At 39.5% G+C, this 19,652-nt stretch overlaps 1 pseudogene; it reads left to right on the plus strand.

The window, feature by feature from the left end:
• Window positions 1–17,057: 17,057 nt before the first annotated feature.
• Window positions 17,058–17,147, plus strand: LOC118999197 (uncharacterized; annotated as a pseudogene).
• Window positions 17,148–19,652: the final 2,505 nt, after the last annotated feature.

Genomic DNA, 19,652 nt, shown 5'->3' on the forward strand with positions numbered 1-19,652 from the left:
AATGCTTTGGAGGAAGCTGTATGTGGAAGGTATTCTACTTTAAAGGTGACATGGTCTTATGCATCTGCTGACACACTTCAGAAAGAAAACACGATTTTAGCTGTTCTTTCATGCTCCAGCTTACTGAGAAAGTGACGTTTCGGGAATACTTCAGCAGAAGTGATAATCGTACTGTGTATGATCAGAAACATCATTCCCCTCAGCTTTTCTGAAGTGAGTCTATTGTCCTGGACTTATAAACTCTGCCGAAGTTGTATGCTCACAACTAGTTGCTTTGAAACAGTGTCTTTCCAGCATGATTTCGAAGGGTTCAGACGATTCTTTTCTATTTTCTCCAAGGGAAATGAACTAGGCGACAGAAGGTCGACCATTGGTTTCACACTCATTTCGACCGTCCCAACACTGTTTTGTCCAAAGCACATCGTAGACTGTACTTGCATGTCTTAATTGGGATGTGCTTTTCTCTTGCAAAAAAAAACCACATGAGAAAAGTCTACTCTGTAAGCTTCTTGTCCTATGCCAGCATTTTCCAATCGGCTAACAAAAAGTGTGCTAAACTGATATATATAGAGGCCTTCATCCCAAAGAAGCAAATGCAATGGAGCCCATTCTTTTCAAATGCAATGGAACTTTTTCAAATATAGACCACATGATTGGACACAAAGCAAGCCTCAAAGAAAAATAGTGAAACAGAGAGGGACACACTTGATTTCATTCTTTTCTTAAAGCAAACCCTTTAGCATCTCCTGCAGAGCTGGTTTGGAGGAGGCATATATTTTTGAGGCTTCTATTGTCTGGAAAACTCCTTATTCTGTGTTGCATTTCAATTGAGAGCCTTGCTGGATAAAGTAGTCTTGGTTGCAGGCCTCTGGTTCTCATTACTTGGAATATTTCTTGCCATTTCCTTCTGTCTTGGAGCATTTCCATTGAGAAGTCAGCTGCTAGTTTTATCGAGGCTCCCCTGTATGTTACTTCTTGTTTTTCCCCTGCTGCATTTAAGGTTCTCTCTCTTTCTTGGAATTTTGTCATTTCAATTATGATGCGTCTTGAAGTGGGTCTGTTTGGGTTTCTCTTGATTGGTACTCCGTGTTTCCTGGATTTGTGTAATTTTTTTCTTTTATCAAATTAGGGAAGTTTTCCATCATTACTTTTTCAAACAGGTTTTCTACTCCTTGCTCTTCTTCTCCTTCTGGTATTATATAGATACCTTCTCCTTCTCCTATTATATGGATATTATTATGTTTCATGTTGTCCTGCATTTCCCTCAATCCCTCTTTATTCTTTCTGAGCCTCTTTTCCTTTTCTTTCTCTTTTCGTGTGTGTGTATGTGTGTGTGTGTGTGTGTGTGTGTGTGTGTGTTTTAACTTGGTTCTCAGTTTGCTGATTCACTTCTCTGCTTCAGCTAGCCTGCTTTTGATTCCTTCTACTGTGTTCTTCATTTCAAAAACTGTATTCTTTATTTCCTCTTGGCCCTTGTTGATAGTTTCTATTTCTTTTTTTTTTTCATGCTGATACAGTTTGCAGTGAGTTTATCATAGTTTCCCTGTAGTTTTTGGTAATTCTCTGTGAGCTCATTGAGCTTCCTTATAATCATTGCTTTGAACTCAATATGTGATAGTTGACTTGCCTCTATGTCATTTAACATTTTTAGGAGGCTTCCCCCTTTCCTTTCATTTCATTCTTTGTCTTCTCATTGTTTGTGAGACTCTTGTTGTTAGCCTCAGCTTCTTAAATTGATCTGTTCTGACTCCATGGGTTTATGGTGTGAACTTCTATGGTAGAATACCTGTGAGATTCAGTGGTGCCATCTCCTTGATCTCCTGAGCTCACTGGTCTTGAGCTGTAATTTGTGCTGGCTCTGTGTTTGTCTTTGGGTTTTGATTGTTGTTGGGTCTGTCCTTGGTGAGTACTTCCCACCACCTGGTTAAGTGAGGGTCACTCTGTCCACCACCTCTTGTATTTTGTTGTGCAGGTGTGGACTGGTTGTGTTGAAGCTGGTTCTTCCATGTGTACAGGGTTTTGAGGATTCTGTCTTGATCTTGTTCAGTTATTTGTTCTGAGTAATTTCTCCACTATATGGTTGTATTTACAGATATGTCCTGGATTGAGTTAAGTTAGCTTCCACTCCCTCCTTCACCTTCTCCTGTTGTTATCTTTTGGTGGTTCCTTTGATGTTGGGTTTCCTCTTCCAGCAGGTATCCAGGTGTTCACAGCTTCCACCTACTCTTTTTTTTTTTTTGATGAGTTGAAGGAGACAAGCAAAGAGGTTTAAGACACCCTGGCTGGCGTAGCTCAGTGGATTGAGCACGGGCTGTGAACCAAAGGGCTGCCAGTTCGATTCCCAGTCAGGGCACATGCCTGGGTTGTGGGCCAAGTCCCCAGTGGGGGCAATGTCAGAGGCAACCACACATTGATGTTTCTCTCTCTCTTTCTCCCTCCTTCTCCTCTCTCTAAAAATAAATAAATAAAATCTTTTTAAAAAGTGGTTTAAGACAGCAGGATTGTATTCCATGATATTTACAGTACCAGCCTGTAGAGAAGAGATAGGAGATCCTTTGGATGTGTGTAGTGTGACCCGTGATATTCCATCCAACTAGCCACTTTTTAGAAATGGTGGAAAGAAGATAAGACTCTTGTTAGGTGGTGCGGAAGGATTGTCAGTTGGATCTAGAAAGCAGTGAGGTTGTGGGAGGTCATATTCTGAGGTAAGGTGGGAGTAAAGAATAGAAAATAGGTGTAGTGTGTGAGAATAGAGTTAACCACAACGGTAATAAAGTTTAGGAAACTGTTAAGTGGGCTAATGTCTGGAAAGGGTGCTGTGTAGTATTTACAATCGCATGGAACACACTGCTCTACTTTAGTAGTCATGTTTATTTGGGATATTATGGCAAGCAGTGCTGGCACTGCAGTGCATTTGCTCTTTAAATACATTTATGAAAGAAAAAAATGGTTTAAACATCAAGTAAATTGACTATAGGTGATAGAGAGATATGGCAAAAACCATGAAGGTTTTTACCTGTGTGTTATACTAATGAGTAGTGTGGGAAACTGGTGATAAAGTCACCCTCCTGCTTAAAATTTTTTCCAAGGATTCCCCGTATTTTCCAGGATAAGATTCAAATTAACATTCACATACAGTACTTTTTTGGTACCTCCAAATTAACTTCACCTGAGAGTCCAGTCACTGGAATGTCTTCATGCAATAGTTCAGGTTAGGACACATGCAGGTGCACACACGTGCCTGTTTAGAATGTACCCTCCAGGTTTAACACCACTCATGTATAAAAGTGTTACTATGACCCAAATAAAAAATTCTGTTCAGTCGGGTGATGAAAAAGGAATACCATATGATCTCAGTTATAAGTGGAACCTAACCAGCAAAATAAACAAGCAAGCAAACTATGACCAGAGACTTTGAAATTAAGAACAAACTAACAGTAACCAGAGAGGAGGCTCAAGAATATAATGGGGGGAAGAGGGAAGAGTGAAGGGCTTTCAGGAATATGTACAAAGGACACATAGACAAAACCGAAGGGGTAGGATCAAGGGTAGGGAGTGGGGATGGCTGCAGTGCGGGTTAGTGGTGGGGAAAAATGGAGACAACTGCACTCAAACAACAATAAAACAAGTTCTGTTCAAAATGTGATAGAATTTGAAACATTAATCATGATATCAGCTTCATAAAATCCTAAATTTATTCAGTATTATTCAACATTGCAAAATTTTCCATCAAGCTCTAAACTATAAAGTAGGACTGCCATCTTTGGACAGATCTAGAACACCACATCATATAAACTACTTAACTTTATGACTACTGCTTCTGTGTGGAGGAAGGCCATGTGCAATTGAGATATAGTGCCATTAACATACATGTTAATATATGTTATATGGTGTTGGTAGGTGTGCATTTTCTACTTTATTCTTCTTCAGCACCCAGCTGGTTCTACAGCTAATTATAGAATTATAATGGTAGAGGAACCTGGACCTCTATGATCTCCAAATGATTATTTTTTGTGTTGTCACATCCTATACCTGGATTGTCAAACTAATTTTCACCAGAGGGCCACATCAGCCTTGTGGTTGCCTTCAAAGGGCCAAAATAATTTTAGGACTGTATAAGTGTAACTACTCCTTAACTGTTAAGGAGTTGAAATTACATTAAATCCTCTGAAGGCAACTGTGAGGCTGATAGGGACCCCAGTGAAAATCAGTTTGACACCCCTGCCCTATATCATTTAAAGAGGAAGTGCTTGGAGTAGTAAGACCCTAAATGGAGGAAAATAGTAAGAGTTGAGAATGAAGGACACAGAAGGACAGAGCGGGTGACTAAAAGGGTAAAAAATAAAACAAAGGAGGGAAAAAGACAGTTCTCAATATGAGGCTCCAGATTGCTTATCTCTTCTTGCTATTAGTTATTACTTAAATGTTAAAATCTCTTTTCCTCTTTTGATATATTCTTAGTCAATACTGGCATAAAAACAAAGGAGTTGGCAGCAGAAAACCTTGAAGTTTCTTCAGGTTGCCTGACCACCTCATGTCAGGTTTCTGCCACACATTTTATTGTAGAAAAAAATGAAGTCATTGAAATTGCTTCTACATAGGAGACATTGAAAGGCCTGGAAGAGGAAAGGAGCAGACAGGAAGACAGTAGACATGGAAGACAACATGAGTACATTGCCAGAAATCTCAACTTGTTAGCCTTTCTTTTCTTTTTTTGTTCCTCTCCATTCATTTTTTTCCCCTCTCTCTCTTTCTTTTTAAAAATATTTTCTTTATTGATCTTTAAAAAGAAGGAGGGAAACAATTATTGGCCCACAATCTAGGCACTAGGCACGTGTTCTGGCCAGGAATTAAACCAGCAACCTCTCAGTTTGTGGGACAACACACAACCCACTGAGCCACACCAGTCAGGGCTGTTAATTTTCTTGATGTGAGTCAAAACTGGCTCCATAGAGCCCAACTCCCTGCCCTGAGATAGAATTGGGTGGGTGGAGTATGTGTAGGGGTGGGAGTATGTCAAAGGAAAGGAAGCTATAGTGGGGGTTAAATAAACCCCAGGAAAGTGGTTTGATCTTACATTTGGGAATGTCACCTTCCCATGTTAGGGCCAGATGTATTAATCATGGCTCCTCATCACCCATAATTTTGATGACTGGCATTTACCTCCCCAGTCCTGAGAATCTTACCCAGTCAAATATCACACTAACCTGGAGTTTTTTCGCCCTTCTCTGAATTTTATTGCCTTGTATTGATAATTTTGCATTCATGATTTATCTCCCTTAACTACATTAAAGAAACATTATTTGCAATTTCAGACATTAAATAGAGGTTTAAAAGGCAGTATAATAAATTCCCATTTACTTGTTATTACCCATTTTCAACCATAATCGACATTTAATGTCTTTCTTGGATTTTAAGCTCCTTAATGGAGTGAAGTATTACTGATAAATATTTGAAATAACTTCAGTCATAATTGGGGTGGCCTGGTTATTTATGACACCGCATTTAAGTGGTTGAGATGTTAATTCTCCCAGTTTCTCTTAGATCTGTGCATTTCCTATTATAAAGAAACACACTCCTTTTGTCTTAAAAACTCAGCTTTCACTTTTCCCAATTGTACGTGCGCTCTAGTAACTCTGACACGCATCTCATTGGTTGATGTCAGGTATGAAGGAGAGAACCCAAGTGAGCTCACTGTGTCATAAGATTGCAAAGAGAAGAATGAAAGGGACGTAAAGATTAACATTTTAGCCCTGTCTGGCATAGCTCAGTGGATTGAGCGTGGGCTGTGAACAAAGGTTTTGCTGGTTTGATTCCCAGTCAGGGCACATGCCTGGGTTGCAGGCCAAGTCCCCATTTAGGGGCACAGAAGAGGCAACCATACATTGATGTTTCTCTCCTTCCCTTCTCTCTCTAAATGAAAATAAAATTTAAATTGTTTTTCTAAAAAAAAAGATTAACATTGTATTTAGAATGAATATTTTGGAGTCAGACTAGGTGTATGTTCTCTAGTTCTCATGATATTAATTTAGAAATACATGATATCTGTAAAATCTTTAAATTTGAAAGAGAGGCTGATTTTTAAAAAAAAATATTTTAAGACTCAAGTAGCGAAAACTTCTTTGTCTGGGAGTGCTAAGTGTGAGAAATAAAGGAAGAAGGGGGGTTTGTCTTCTGTTCACCACACCCAGTCTTATATGAATGGTGATATGAGGATAAGTTATTACCTGGTGAAATTTTGTACTAATATTAGGAAAAGTTCTTAAGAGTAAAATGACTTTAAAAATAATTATTCATTTTTTTAATTTACTTTATTTTTTTAAATTTAATTCTTGTTCAGGTAGTTTTCTGTCTTACATTCCCAGCCCTGCCCACGCCCCGACCAGTGCTCCCCACCTCCCTTCCATTTCTGCCCCCCCCCCCACCATTAGTCATTGCCATGAGTTCTTTATACTTGTTCATGTGACTCTATCCCCTTTTCCCCTATGATTCTCTCGCCTCTCCCCTCTGGATCCTGTCAGCCTGTTCCGTATTTGAGTGTCATTTGTCATATTTTGCTTGCTTGTTTGTTCTGTTGTTTAGATTCCTGTAAACAGTGATATTACATGGTATTTGTCTTTCACTGCCTCGCTTATTTTGCTCAGCATAATGCTTTCCAGTTCCATCCATGATGTGCAAAGGATAGGAGTTCCTTCTTCTTTTCTGCAGCATAGAACTCCAATGTGTAAATGAACCATAACTTTTTGATCCTGTCATTGACTGATGGGCATCTAGGTTGCTTCCAACTCCTGGAGATTGTGAATTGTGCTGCTATGAACATTGGGGTGCATAGGTTCTTTTGGATTGGTGTTTCAGGGTTCTTAGGATATACTCCTAAGAGTGGAATTGCTGGGTCAGAAGGCACGATCATTTTTAGTTTTCTTAGAAAATTCCATACTGCTTTCCATAGTGGCTGTACCAGTCTGCAATCCCACCAACAGTGAACTAGGGACCCCTTTTCCCACAACCTCTCCAGCACTTGCTGTTTGTTTCTTTGTTTATGATAGCCATTCTGACTGGGTGAAAAGTGGTATCTCATTGTGGTTTTAATTTGCATCTCTCTGATAGCTAGTGATATCGAGCATCTTTTCATGTGTCTCTGGATCCTCTGTATGTCCTCCTTGGTGAAGTGTCTGTTCAAGACCTTTGCCCATTTTTAATTGGGTTGCTCGTCTTCTCTGAGTGGAGTAGAATGAGTTCTTTGTATATTTTGGAGATTAAACCTTTGTCTGAGGTATTATTTGCAAATATGATTTCCCAAACTGTTGCTTCTCTTTTTATCTTGATACTGTTTTCCTTAGCCATGCAGGAGCTCATAATTTTTATGAGATCCCACTTGTTTATTATTTCCTTTATGCCCCTTGCTTTACGGGACATATCAGTAAAAATATTGCTGCGTGGAATATCTGAGATTTTACTGCCAATGCTCTCCTCTAGGGCTTTAATGGTTTCACGGCTTATATTAAAGTCTTTTATCCACCTTGAATTTATTTTGGTGTATGATGTAAGTTGGTGCTCGAGTTTCATTTTTTTGCATCTACCTGTCCAGTTCTCCCAACACCATTTGTTGAAGCGGTTATCTTTACTCCATTTTGTGTTACTGCCTCCTTTATCGAATATTAATTGACTGTAGAGAGTTGGGTTTATTTCTGGGTTCTCTGTTCTATTCCATTGGTCTATGTGCCTGTTTTTATGCCAGTCCAGACTGTTTTGATTACAGTGGCCTTGTAATACAGTTTGATATCAGGTATTGTGATCCCTCCTACTTTGTTCTTCTTTCTCAAAATTGCAGCTGCTATTCGGGGTCTCTTATGGTTCCATATAAATTTTTGAAGTGTTTGTTCTATGTCTGTGAAATATGCCATTGATAATTAAATAGGTATTGCATTGAATCTGTAAATTGCTTTGGGTAGTATGGACATTTTGATGATGTTAATTCTTCCAATTCATGAACACGGTATATGTTTCCATTTGTTTGTGTCTTCCTTGATTTCTGTCTTCAGTGTTGTGTAGTTTTCTGCTTACAGGTCTTTAACCTCCTTGATTAGGTTTATTCCCAGATATTTTATTTTTCTTTTTGCTATATCGAATGGGATTTTTTTCTTGATTTCTGCTTCTGCTGATTCATTGTTAGTATACAAAAATACCTTTGATTTCTGGATAATGACTTTGTATCCCACTGTTTTGCCAAATTCATTTATTGGAGCAGTTTTTTGGTAGATGCTATAGGATTTTCCATGTACCCTATCATGTCATTTGCAAACAGTGCCAGTTTTGTTTCCTCCTTTCCGATTTGGATGCCTTTTACTTCCTTTTCTTGTCTGATCGCTGCAGCTAGAACTTCTAATACTATATTGAATAGAAGTGGTGAAAGTGGGCGACCTTGTCTTGTTCCTAATCTTAGTGGAAAAGCTTTTACTTTTTGCCCATTGAGTATGATGTTGGCTGTATGTCTTTCATATATGGCCTTTATTATATTGATGAATTCTCCCTCTATTCCCATTTTTCTGAGTACCTTTATCATAAATGAGTTTTGTACCTTATCAAAAGTTTTTTCTGTATCTATTGAAATGACCATGTGAGGTTTGTCTTTGCTTTTGTTTATGTGGTGTATTACATTTATTGATTTGCGAATATTGAACCATCCTTGCACCCATGGGATGAATCCCACTTAGTCGTGGTGTTTGATCTTTTTGATGTATTGTTGGATGTGATTTGCCAATATTTTATTGAGGATTTAAGCATCTACGTTCATCAGAGATATTGGCCTGTAGTTTTCTTTCTTTGTTCTGTCACTATCTGGCTTTGGAATTAGGATGATGCTGGCTACATATAAAGAGTTGGGGAGTTTTCCTTCCTTTAGGATTTTTTGGAATAGTCTGTGAAGAATAGGCATTAGCTCTTCCTTAAAAGCTTTGTAGAATTCTCCTGTGAAACCATCTGGCCCAGGGCTTTTGTGTGATGGGAGTTTTTTTTATTACTTCTTCAATTTCATCTACTATTATTGGTTTGTTCAGGGTTTCTGCTTCTTTTTCATTGAGTTTTGGAAGATTATATTTTTCTAGAAATTTGTCCATTTCACCTAGGTTTTCAAATTTCTTAGCATACAGTTCTGCATAGTAATTGCTTACAATGTCTTCTATTTCTGTGGTATCAGTTGCAATTTTTCCTCTTTCATTTCTGATTGTGTTTATTTGGGTCCTCTCTCATTTTTTCTTGATGAGCCTACTTAAAAGTTCCTCTATTTTGTTTTTCTTTTAAAAAAACTAACTTCTGGATTCATTGATCCTTAGAATTGTGCTTTTAGTCTCTATATCATTTAATTCTGCTCTGATCTTGGTTATTTTCTTCCTTGTACTTCCTCTGGGCTGTCTTTGTTGTTGTTCCTCAAGTTCTTCCAGGTGTTGGGATAGGTTGTTTGTTTTAAATGTTTCTATCTTCTTTAGGTAAGCCTGTATCACTATGAACTTCGCTCTCAGGACAGCTTTCGTCGTGTTCCATAAGTTTTGGGTTGTTGTGAGATCATTTTCATTTGTTTCCAGAAGCTTTTTGATTTCTTCCCTAATTTCTATCTTGACCCATTTGTTGTTTAAAAGCACACCATTCAGTCTCCATGCTTTTGGTTGTTTTGGGTTTTTTCTTTGGGGTTTGTTTCTAATTTCAGTTCCTTGTGATCAGAGAAAATGCTTGGTATGATTTCTATTTTTTCTAAATTTTTTGAGACTCTTTTTGTGTCCTATCTTGCATCTATTTGTGTCCTATCATGTGGTCTATCTTTGAAAATGTTCCAGGTGCATTTGAAAAGAATGTGTATTTAGCTTCTTTGGGATGGAGGGCTCTATATATATCAGTTACATCCATTTCATCTAGGATGTCATTTAATGTTTCAATATCCTTGTTGATATTTTGTTTGGAATATCTGTGCATTTTAGACAGTGGGGTGTTACATTCCCCTACTATAACTGTGTTGCTGTCAATATCTTTCTTGAAGTCCTCTAGGATTTTCTTTATATATTTCGGTGCTCCTATGTTGGGTGCATAAATATTTACGATGTTGATGTCTTCTTGGTGGATTCTTCCCTTGAGTATTATGAAGTGACCTCTGGGTCTCTCTTTATGGCCCTGTTTTTGAAGTCTATTTTGTCTGATATGAGAATTGCTACCCCGGCTTTTTTTCCTTTGTCCATTTTCTTGGAAAATTTGGTTCTATCCTTTCACGTTTAATCTGTGATGGTCTTTTGACCTGAGGTGGGTCTCTTGTAGGCAGCACATGTGTGGGTCATGCTTTCTTATCCATTCAGCTATTCTGTGTCTTTTGATTGGTGCATTTAATCCATTTACGTTTAAGGTTATTATTGAAAGGCACTTATTCATTGCCATTTGAGTACCTGTTTTTCTCTCCGTCCTTCTCTTTTCCTTCCTTTCCTTAAAGCAGCCCTTTTAATAATTCTTGTAGAGCTGGTTTGGTGGAGGCATATTCTTTTAGACTTCTTTTGTCTTGGAAGCTCTTTATTTGGCCTTCTATTTTGATTGAGAGCCTTGCTGGGTACAGTAGCTTTGGTTGTAGGCCTCTGTTTCTCATTACTTGGAATATTTCTTGCCATTCTCTTCTTGCTTGGAATGTTTCCATTGAGAAGTCAGTAGCCAGCCTTTTTGGGACCCCCTTGTATGTTACTTCCTTTTTCTCCCTTGCTGCCTGTAGGATTCTCTCTTTGTCTTGGAGTTTTGCCATTTTAATAATGATGTTTCTTGCAGTACACCTCTTTGGGTTCCACCTCTTTGGGATTCTCTGTGATTCCTGCATCCATGTGACTTTTTCTCTTCTCAACTTAGAAAAATTTTCTGTTATTACTCTTTCAAGTAGGTTTTCTATCCCTTATTCTTCTTCTCCTTCTGGTATTCCTATTATTCGGATGTTATCATGTTTTATATTGTCTTGGATTTCTCTTAAACCCTCCTTGTTCTTTCTGATTCTCTTTTTCTTACTTGGTCCATCTGGGAGATTCTTTCCACCCTGTCTTCAATCTCACTTATGTGCTCTTCTGCCTCATTGATCCTACTCTTCATACCTTCTAGTGTGTTCTTCAGTTCAGAAATTGTATTCTTCATTTTGTCTTGGCCTTTGCTGATGGTTTCAATTTCCTTTTTCATGTTGGTATAGTTTGCAGAGAGTTCATTGTAGCTCCCCTGTAGTTTTTGGTAGCTCGTTGTAAGCTCTTTGAATTTCTTGATAACCAGTGCTTTGAATTCAATATCTGATAGTTGACTTGCCTCTATTTCATCTAACATTCTTTCTGAGGCTTCCTCCTTTTCTTTCATTTGGGGATTGTTTCTTTGTCTTCCCATTGTTTGTGTTGCTCTTCTTGCTGGCCTCAGCTTCTCAAATTGATCTGTTTTGGTTCTCTGGGTTTATGGTGTGATCTTCTGTGGTAGGATGCTTGTGAAATTCAGTGATGCAGTCTCCTGCAGGTATCTTGGTGTTCTCCACTTCCACCTACTCCTCTTTTTGGTTTCTAGCTGGTCAATCCTTTTCTTTTGGTCTCTGTAGCTGCAGCAGCCTGAGGGGCTATTAGTGTGGCCTTTCTCTCCTCTCGGTGAACTCGGCTGGTCTTGCCAGTGCCCTCACAAGATCCATACTGGCGCCGCTTTCCCAAGCCCCACTGAGAGCAGGTTTTTCCCCGGGCTTCCCACCCCTGGCCTGGCATGAGGGCATGGGCTTCCAGCCAGGCTTTCCTGGTATCACAGGCTTGGGCTTAGACCTTTCCCAGTGCTGTGGCTGAACACACAGGGCAACTCACAATTCTTTCAAGCCAGCAGCCACAGCCTGAGTCCAGGTGCTTCTCAGTCTGCGCAGGCTGGGTAGGGAGGGAGCTGACAACTGGTGCTCTTCCAGGGGCCCTGCCAGTAGCCCGCATCTCCCTGAGACTGTGGGAGTGCCCCGAGACTGTGGGAGCACTGGCTTAAATCCCAAGCTACTGGGATGCACGGGGAATCTCAGTTCCCCAAGCCGGCAACCACAGCCTAAGTCCATGGGTTATTAGAGCTCTCTGGTTTGCTTCCCAATGCCCACTCCTCTCTCTGCCACTACAGGCAAACCAATCTCTCCTGGTGTTTTTCAATCTGTGCCCTGCTGGTTAGGGAGGGTGCCGGTGACTAGTTCTTTCCCAGGGTTGTTGTTGCCTGCCCTCAGCTCTCAGAGACCGGGGCCACCCGGACAGGGCCCCGGCCTGGTGTGGCGGAGGGCCTGTAGCCTCTGCGCTGTTCCCTCGTACTTTGTTAATCTTTGGTCCTCTCCTCTCCTCAACCTCTGGTCATTCAGTGTCCACTACATTTCCTGGAGTCCTGCCTTCCTATATGCTGGGTCCCTGTTGAGTATCCACTGCACTCCTCCGCAGATCAGCCCGGAGTGCAAATTACGTAATTTATTTTGTAAATTACATAATTTACAAAATATGTAAATTATTTTCCTCTACAAATTATGTAAAAGAGTTGACGTGTCTAGCCCCATTAGGATGTTGTGTAAAGGGGCATCCCACCTTGGCAATTATGATCTGGCCAAGATAAAAGGCTTCAGTTCACAACTTTACTTCTGTCATTGTGCACAAAATTTTCTTACTATAGCCTGTCTCACTTGTCATGCTTTCTCCCTCCTTGACCTTAGGCCCAGTCCTTGTTTTTCTTTATGTCTACAGTAGCAGGAGTTTTTCTAGCTTAGTTATGTCATTAGCATAGTTCTGTAAACTAGATGACCATGCACTGCAGTGTCATGTCTACCTAAGATGTAGTAATATACAGCTTACTATTTTTCCATAAAAATAAAATGAATTAAAAGTACAAGATTTATAGTTTGAAAGTTGTATTCATCATTAAACTATTAAGATGTAGAACAATGCAGACATAGTTTAGGTATAGAAGAGTGTGTTTAACTATGTGACGTAGATAAAAGTGGTATAGAAATTCAGGTGAAAAAGAAAGATGTGGGGGTTAAAACAGTCATAGAAGGCTTCACCAAGATAGTGGTACTTCAGCTCGGTATTAAGAGTGAGTGCCTTTTCCAGTTAACCAGTTTAATTTTTATTAACAAACGTTATTTTGAAACACTACTATTTGCCAGGGACTGTTCTTGGTGCCAAGCCTACCAATATAAATGAAATGGGGTCCTTGGCTTCACGGAGGAGTTTATAGCATAATGGGTACAGCAGACCCATAAAAAGAAAAAAGAACCATTAATTCACAATAGTTAGTGTTTAATTTCAGTTGAGCAAGTCTATCTCTTTCAATTGTTCTCTAAATTCTAATCTGAATACCCACTTTGATAATGAGCAAGAATGGTCAAGACCAGTGAGAGATTGAGAATGATCCCAAAGTTAAACCATTTCTCTTTGACTACTTCTGAAAATCTGTGGCAGATAAGGAGAATTCCATCTGTGCCTTCACTTCCTCACAAGGTCAGAAACCCTTTGAAACAGCTTTCTCCTGCCCTCAGACATTTCATTCTGCTTCCTGAGTATTCCCCACCCTCATCCTCTGCTTTCTAAAAGGAAGTCATTTTGCCATTTCATTCTCCCTTTTTTTCTTCTGCTGTTGACAAGAAGAATAAAAACCACAGGAAAAAGAGACCTCTGCACTTTTTTCTTTCTCCCCTTCCATCTAGTTTTTCGTTCTTTGAAGGTATCATGTTGATATACATCCAAATTTGCATTAAACAGTAAAGATAGCCTGAGAGTGTGGTCAGTTTCTCTGTTTAAAGGGATCATTGTTTGTGTTCTGTGTTCATTTAAAATATTTAACTAATCAGAAAATAACATTTAAATTCAATATACACAAGTTCTTCACCTCATCCTTGTGAATCAAGAAATGTGCTCTGTGTATATTTTCAGTAAGAAGTGATTTGCTGATATTTTTAAGGATTGCTCCTTCTAAAATGCAAGAATCCCAGGTTTTGAAAAATAACTTAGCTTTGACATTTGTTGTGTGTGTAAAAACATTGTACTAGGATTATAATTGTTTTAAAATAACAAGTTATTTTGCACTCTGCCTCAGGGGATGCAAAAAATGGAAGTCCTATTTTCCTTCTTTTTTTTCCAATTACAGTGGATGTACATTATATTAATCTAAGATGTTCAAAAGAGTGATTAGATATTTATATACCTTACAAAGTGATCCCCTGATAAGTCTATTACTTATCTGACACTATACCATACTTATTACAATATAATTGACTATATTTCCTATGCTGTACTTTACATGTCCATGCCTATTTTTATTAGAAATAGAATATTATTATCATGGTAAAAATGCATGGCATTTATCATCTTAACCACTTCTAAGTGTCCAGCTCAAGAGTGTTAAGTACTTCACACTGTTGTGTAGCTAATCTGCAGAGCTTTTTCTCCTTGCAAAGCTGAAACTATGTCCCCTTTACATGAAAACTTTGTTTCCTCCTTCTACAGCCCCTGGCACCCACCATTCTATCTTCCATTTCTATGATTTTGACTACTCTAGGTGCCTCATATAAGTGTAATCATAAAGTGTTTATATTTTTGACTGCCTTATTTCATTTAGTATTGTGTCCTGAAGGTTTATCTATGTTGTAGCATGTTTCAGAATTTCCTTCCCTTTTTGAGCCTGAATAATATGCTATTGTACTTATATACTACCTTTTGTTTATCCATTCACCCATCAGGGTTGCACTCGCCAGTTGCAAATAATGCTGCTATGAACATGGGTGTGTAACTATGTCTTTGAGATCCTGTTTTTAATTATTCTGAATACATAACAAGAAGTGGGATTGCTGAATCATATGGAAACTATTTTTTAAATTTTTTGAGGAACCTCCATACAATTTTGCATAGCAGCTGTACCATTTTATGTTCCCACCAACAGCACACAAGGGTGGAACCCAATGATTTAAAGTTGCATTTTTACTAGATACATTCTTACTACTACTTTTAATGTAAAATAGAGGAAGATATCTTTTTCCTTTAAGTGCAATAAAGGAGGCCAAAAACTTAAGTTTAAGAAAAAAAAAGTCAAAAATAAAGTGAGGGAAGTACATTTTCCCTTGATAGTTTTCCTTGGTACAAATATACAACATTGATCTGTACCTCCTTCAAACAGTTTTTGTGTTGCCACCCCAGTGCATTTTTATGGATCAAAGAAGATAGGGATGTAGTTACAAAATTCAAATGTGACTATAAAGAAATCTTTAGGCAACATTAATGTGTTTTTAATTAGTATCTTTGACTTATTCCCTCTTTTGAGTTGACTGTAGACTTTACTTTGGTTTGAAAACTACATGTGCTAGAAAGTGTCTCTTGTTCCACCTTATTCCTCACAAAAACTGTCTCTTTCCTTTCTTCAAGCAGCTCCATAAAGTGTGAGCACCAAGGGATGATTTGTTAACACATACCCAACAGTGACCTTACTTGGGGAAAGGTGAGTGTTATACCAGGCCCTCCTTGGGGAGGGCCCTCCTAAAAGCATAGGAGCTGGTGGATAATATGAAGCATAGTCTGGCAGCTGAGATATTTCCATCAGTAACTATTTGTAGGTCTGGGAATCTGTTCTTCCATTTCTTGGATACTTTGTAAAGCCAGGACAGTTTTCACCATAATATTTTAATAAGACATGTCTTAGCCTTAAATTATTTTGGTGTCTGGGGCATTCTTTGCAATTTGGGGGGAGAGGTAAATGAGTTCTGTATTAGCAGGTGTGAGGATTACACATTCACATTATCCTGGGAAGCTAACATTAAGAGAAAGGTAGATGGGTAAAAGTTTTTCTAACTGGGATTTAGCTTTATAGGGGATCTCCAGCTGGCAGGACAAGAGCCTTCTTTCCCCTTCTTCTCTCCACTAACCCAGTATTTTTCCCACCTGTTCTTTTGAGGTCCTTTAATAACAGTGATTTCTTTGGCTGCCCTTGAAGGTATTTAATCTTAGATGCAATAAAAAATGAATGTGGATTAGAAGGTTATTCCATTAGATCATAGTGCAGTGAATATTCTTGAGCTTTGCCCAAACAGAAATAAAGAAACAAAGCCAAAATTATATAGGTAATTGAACAGTGGTTCGAATCACTGCCTAACACCTTTGTGCCAGCCTTCTGCCTATTGATACATAGTGACAATCAGTTTCTTTTGCATGAGGCAGCTTTTGGACATTCAGAATTAGAGCAGAAACCAAGATGTTGCTTGCTGCATAGAGCGTAGGTTCATAAACTCATTGAAACAGCAGATGATGGACCCGATACCTAGAGATTTTGATTCAGTAGACCTGCATTATAACCAAGATATCTTCATTTTAAAGAAGCTTTTATTTATTTATTTATTTACTTACTTACTTACTTACTTATTTTTAGAGAGGAAAAGGAGGGAGAAAGAGAGGCAGAGAAACTTCAATGTGTGGTTTCCTCTCATGCTTTCTCCACTGGGGACCTGGCCTGCAGCCCAGGAATGTGCCCTGTCTGGGAATTGAACCGAGGCCCTTTGATTCGGAGGCTGGACTCAATCCACTGAGCCACGCCAGCCAGGGCGATATCTGCATTTTTCATTAACACCTGGGGTGATTAGGATGCAGATGATACAAACAAACCATATGTTGAGAAATACCCCAGTGGTGTATATTGGGATATACCTAGGGATAATGTTAAATAGTCATGCAGATGCCCAGCCTATTGCAAACCCAGTGAAAAAGAGCCTACAGGAGCAAGACCGAGGCACCTTTTAATCAATTTTTCAGGGAGATCATGATGAACCATTGTCTTGTCATTAAGGTGACCCTCTTCCCAATTTTAACAACTTTATTAAGGTGTAATTTATATATTATATACTTCATTTGTTTAAATTACACAAGTTGATTTTTGGGGTAAATTTGCCAAGTTGTGCAGTTATCACCACAATATAGTTTTAAAACATTTCCTTACCCCATAAAGATTCCTCATGTCCATGTATGGTGAATCCCTGTTTCTACTCCCCATCCTATGCATTTTTTGGACATTTTATATAAATGGAATGAAAGATTACTTTCAGGGATCATTTCTATAGTTCGTTACTAGAGAAGTTTCTCTTAACGTGTAGAGCACCAGAGGCCAGAGATAGTGATGGACCAGACAGCTACAGGTCGGTGGGGGTCTCAGGGATGCGAGTAAGGATGGAGGTGGCTGGGCCAGCAGACTTCGGCTGGCACATAACAGCCCTGGAGCCCTGGCTGCCACAGCACTTGGGGCCCACAGGCTTCCATCTGTGCCCAGCGACAGGGGCGTCTGCCACAGAGGACTCATCGGGAGCCCTGCACCCCAGAGTAAAGTCAAAAGCAGCAGTGGCAGGACCAGCAGCCCTCTGCCAGGGCCTAAAGGCCTTGGAACTGATGCTGCCACAGCTGTAAGGGCCCAGAGGCTCTGTCAGCAGCCAGTGTCAAGGGCGTCTGCCACGGAGGACTCATCGGGAGCCCAGCACCCAGTGGAGCCTTGGGCCGGCTGCAGGGTCCTTGAAAGAGAGCTGGCTCCCTCTCTCCTCATCTAGGCGGGGCTGGGTGGCAGAGACCTGTCTGCATAGGTTTGCAGGGAGGGTAGCAAGGACAGGGGGCCGTGTTCAGTTGCGATCTCTGTGGTCACCAGCCCACCAGCCCGCCAGCCCAGGAAATTAGAGAGGAGCATTGTCATAACCTGTCAGATTGGAGATTGGGCTGGGCTGAGAGGCAGGCTTTCTGGAGTTTTTATTAGAAAATGGACTGAGGTGTTCTCCTGCAAAGGCAGTTTGACTTGCTTCTCACCCAGCCACAGGACTTGGAAGGACCAGTACCAGGTCCTGTGGGACCCAGGCAGCCTGTCGGGTGAGTGGGCACCCGCACCCCAGTCTGGTAGCCTGGCTGGTGGGCGGATGCGTGCCTGGGTCTACAACCCAGCCAAAAGAGGGGTTCTGCCGAAACTAGAAAAACCAGATTGGACAGTTTGAAACCAACAAGGGAAGGTTTTTTGTTTTGTTTTTTTTTTTTGTTTTTTTTTTTACTTTTTTTTTTAGTAATCGTATATTTTTTAAAATTTTATTGTTGCTGTACTTTTCAGTATTTTGTTCCTCTCCTTTCTTTTTTCCTGTTTTAGTCCTTCTTCCTTTCATCCCAAACTTATTGCTTTTTCCTCACTTCTCCTGCCATTTTTTTGTGTTTCTTTGTTTGTTTGTTGCTTTCTATACCACTGTAAATACTTCAAAACACATCTCTTGGGTCTTAACCCACTTTACAGGTTCCTGAATTCTATTACTGTAGTGATTAACTCTACCTGATCACACGCTACACCTATTTACTATTCTTTACTATCACCTTACCTCAAAATCTGACCACTCGCAACCTCACTGCTTTCTAGATAAAACTCACAAGCCTTCCCTCCCCAACAAGAGACTTACATTTGGTCTATCCTTTCTTAAAGTGGCAAATTGGGTTGAAGATTACAGTTAACACTGTATATAGCCTAAAGATCTTCTATCTCTTCTCTACCAGCTGTGACTGTAAATATCATAAAGTACTCTCCTGCTGTCATAAACCGTTTTGCCTCCCTCTCCAACTGATCAAACACAAACAAAGAAAGGAGTAGGTGGAAGCAGAGAACATCAAGATACCTGCAAGAGACTACACCACTGAATTTCACAGGTATTCTACCACAGAAGTTGATACCATAAACCCAGGGAGTCAGAACAGATCAATTTAAGAAGCTGAGGCCAACAAGAAAAGCTCACAAACAATGGGAAGACAAAGAAACAATGCCCAAATGAAAGCAAGGGTGGAAGTCTCAGAAAGAATGTTAGATGAAAGAGAGGAAAGTCAGCTATCAGATATTATTTTCAAGACCCTGGTTATCAGGAAATTTAAAGAGCTCACAATGAGCTACCAGAAACTAGAGGGGAGCTACAATGAGCTCTCTGGAAACTATATCAACATGAAAACAGAAACAAAAACTATCAGCAAAGGCCAAAAGGAAATGAAGAATACAATTTCTGAACTGAAGAACCCAGTAGAAGGAATAAAAAGCAGGATCAATGAGGCAAAAGATCAGATCAGTGAGTTGGAGGACACAGTAGAAAAAACCTCCCACAAAGAGCAAGAAAAGAAAAAGGGGCTCAGAAATAATGAAGAGGGATTAAGAGAAATCAAGGCAATATGAAACATAATAATATCCGAATAATAGTAATACCAGAAGGAGAAGAAGAAGAACAAGGGATAGAAAATCTATTTGAAAGAGTAATGATGGAAAGCTTTCCTAATTTGATGAGAGAAAAGGTCACACAAATCCAGGAATCACAGAAAGTCCCATTCAACAGGAACCAAAAGAGGCCCACTTCAAGACACATCATCATTAAAATGGCAAAATTCCAAGACAAAGAGAGAATCTTAAAGGCAGCAACGGAGAAAAAGGAAGTAACATGTGAAGGAGCCCCCAAAAGGTTAGCTACTGACTTCTCAATGGAAACACTCAAAGTAAAAAGAGAATGGCGAGAAATATCCCAAGTAATGAGAAACAGAGGCCTACAACCAAGGCTACTTTACCCAGAAAAGTTCTCAATCAAGATAGAATGCCAGATGCAGAGCTTCCAAGACAAAAGAAGTCTGAAAGAATAT

This window comes from Sturnira hondurensis, unplaced genomic scaffold, assembly GCF_014824575.4.
Source record: "Sturnira hondurensis isolate 20B ecotype Veracruz unplaced genomic scaffold, ASM1482457v3 Scaffold0014740, whole genome shotgun sequence".
Lineage (NCBI taxonomy): Eukaryota > Metazoa > Chordata > Mammalia > Chiroptera > Phyllostomidae > Sturnira > Sturnira hondurensis.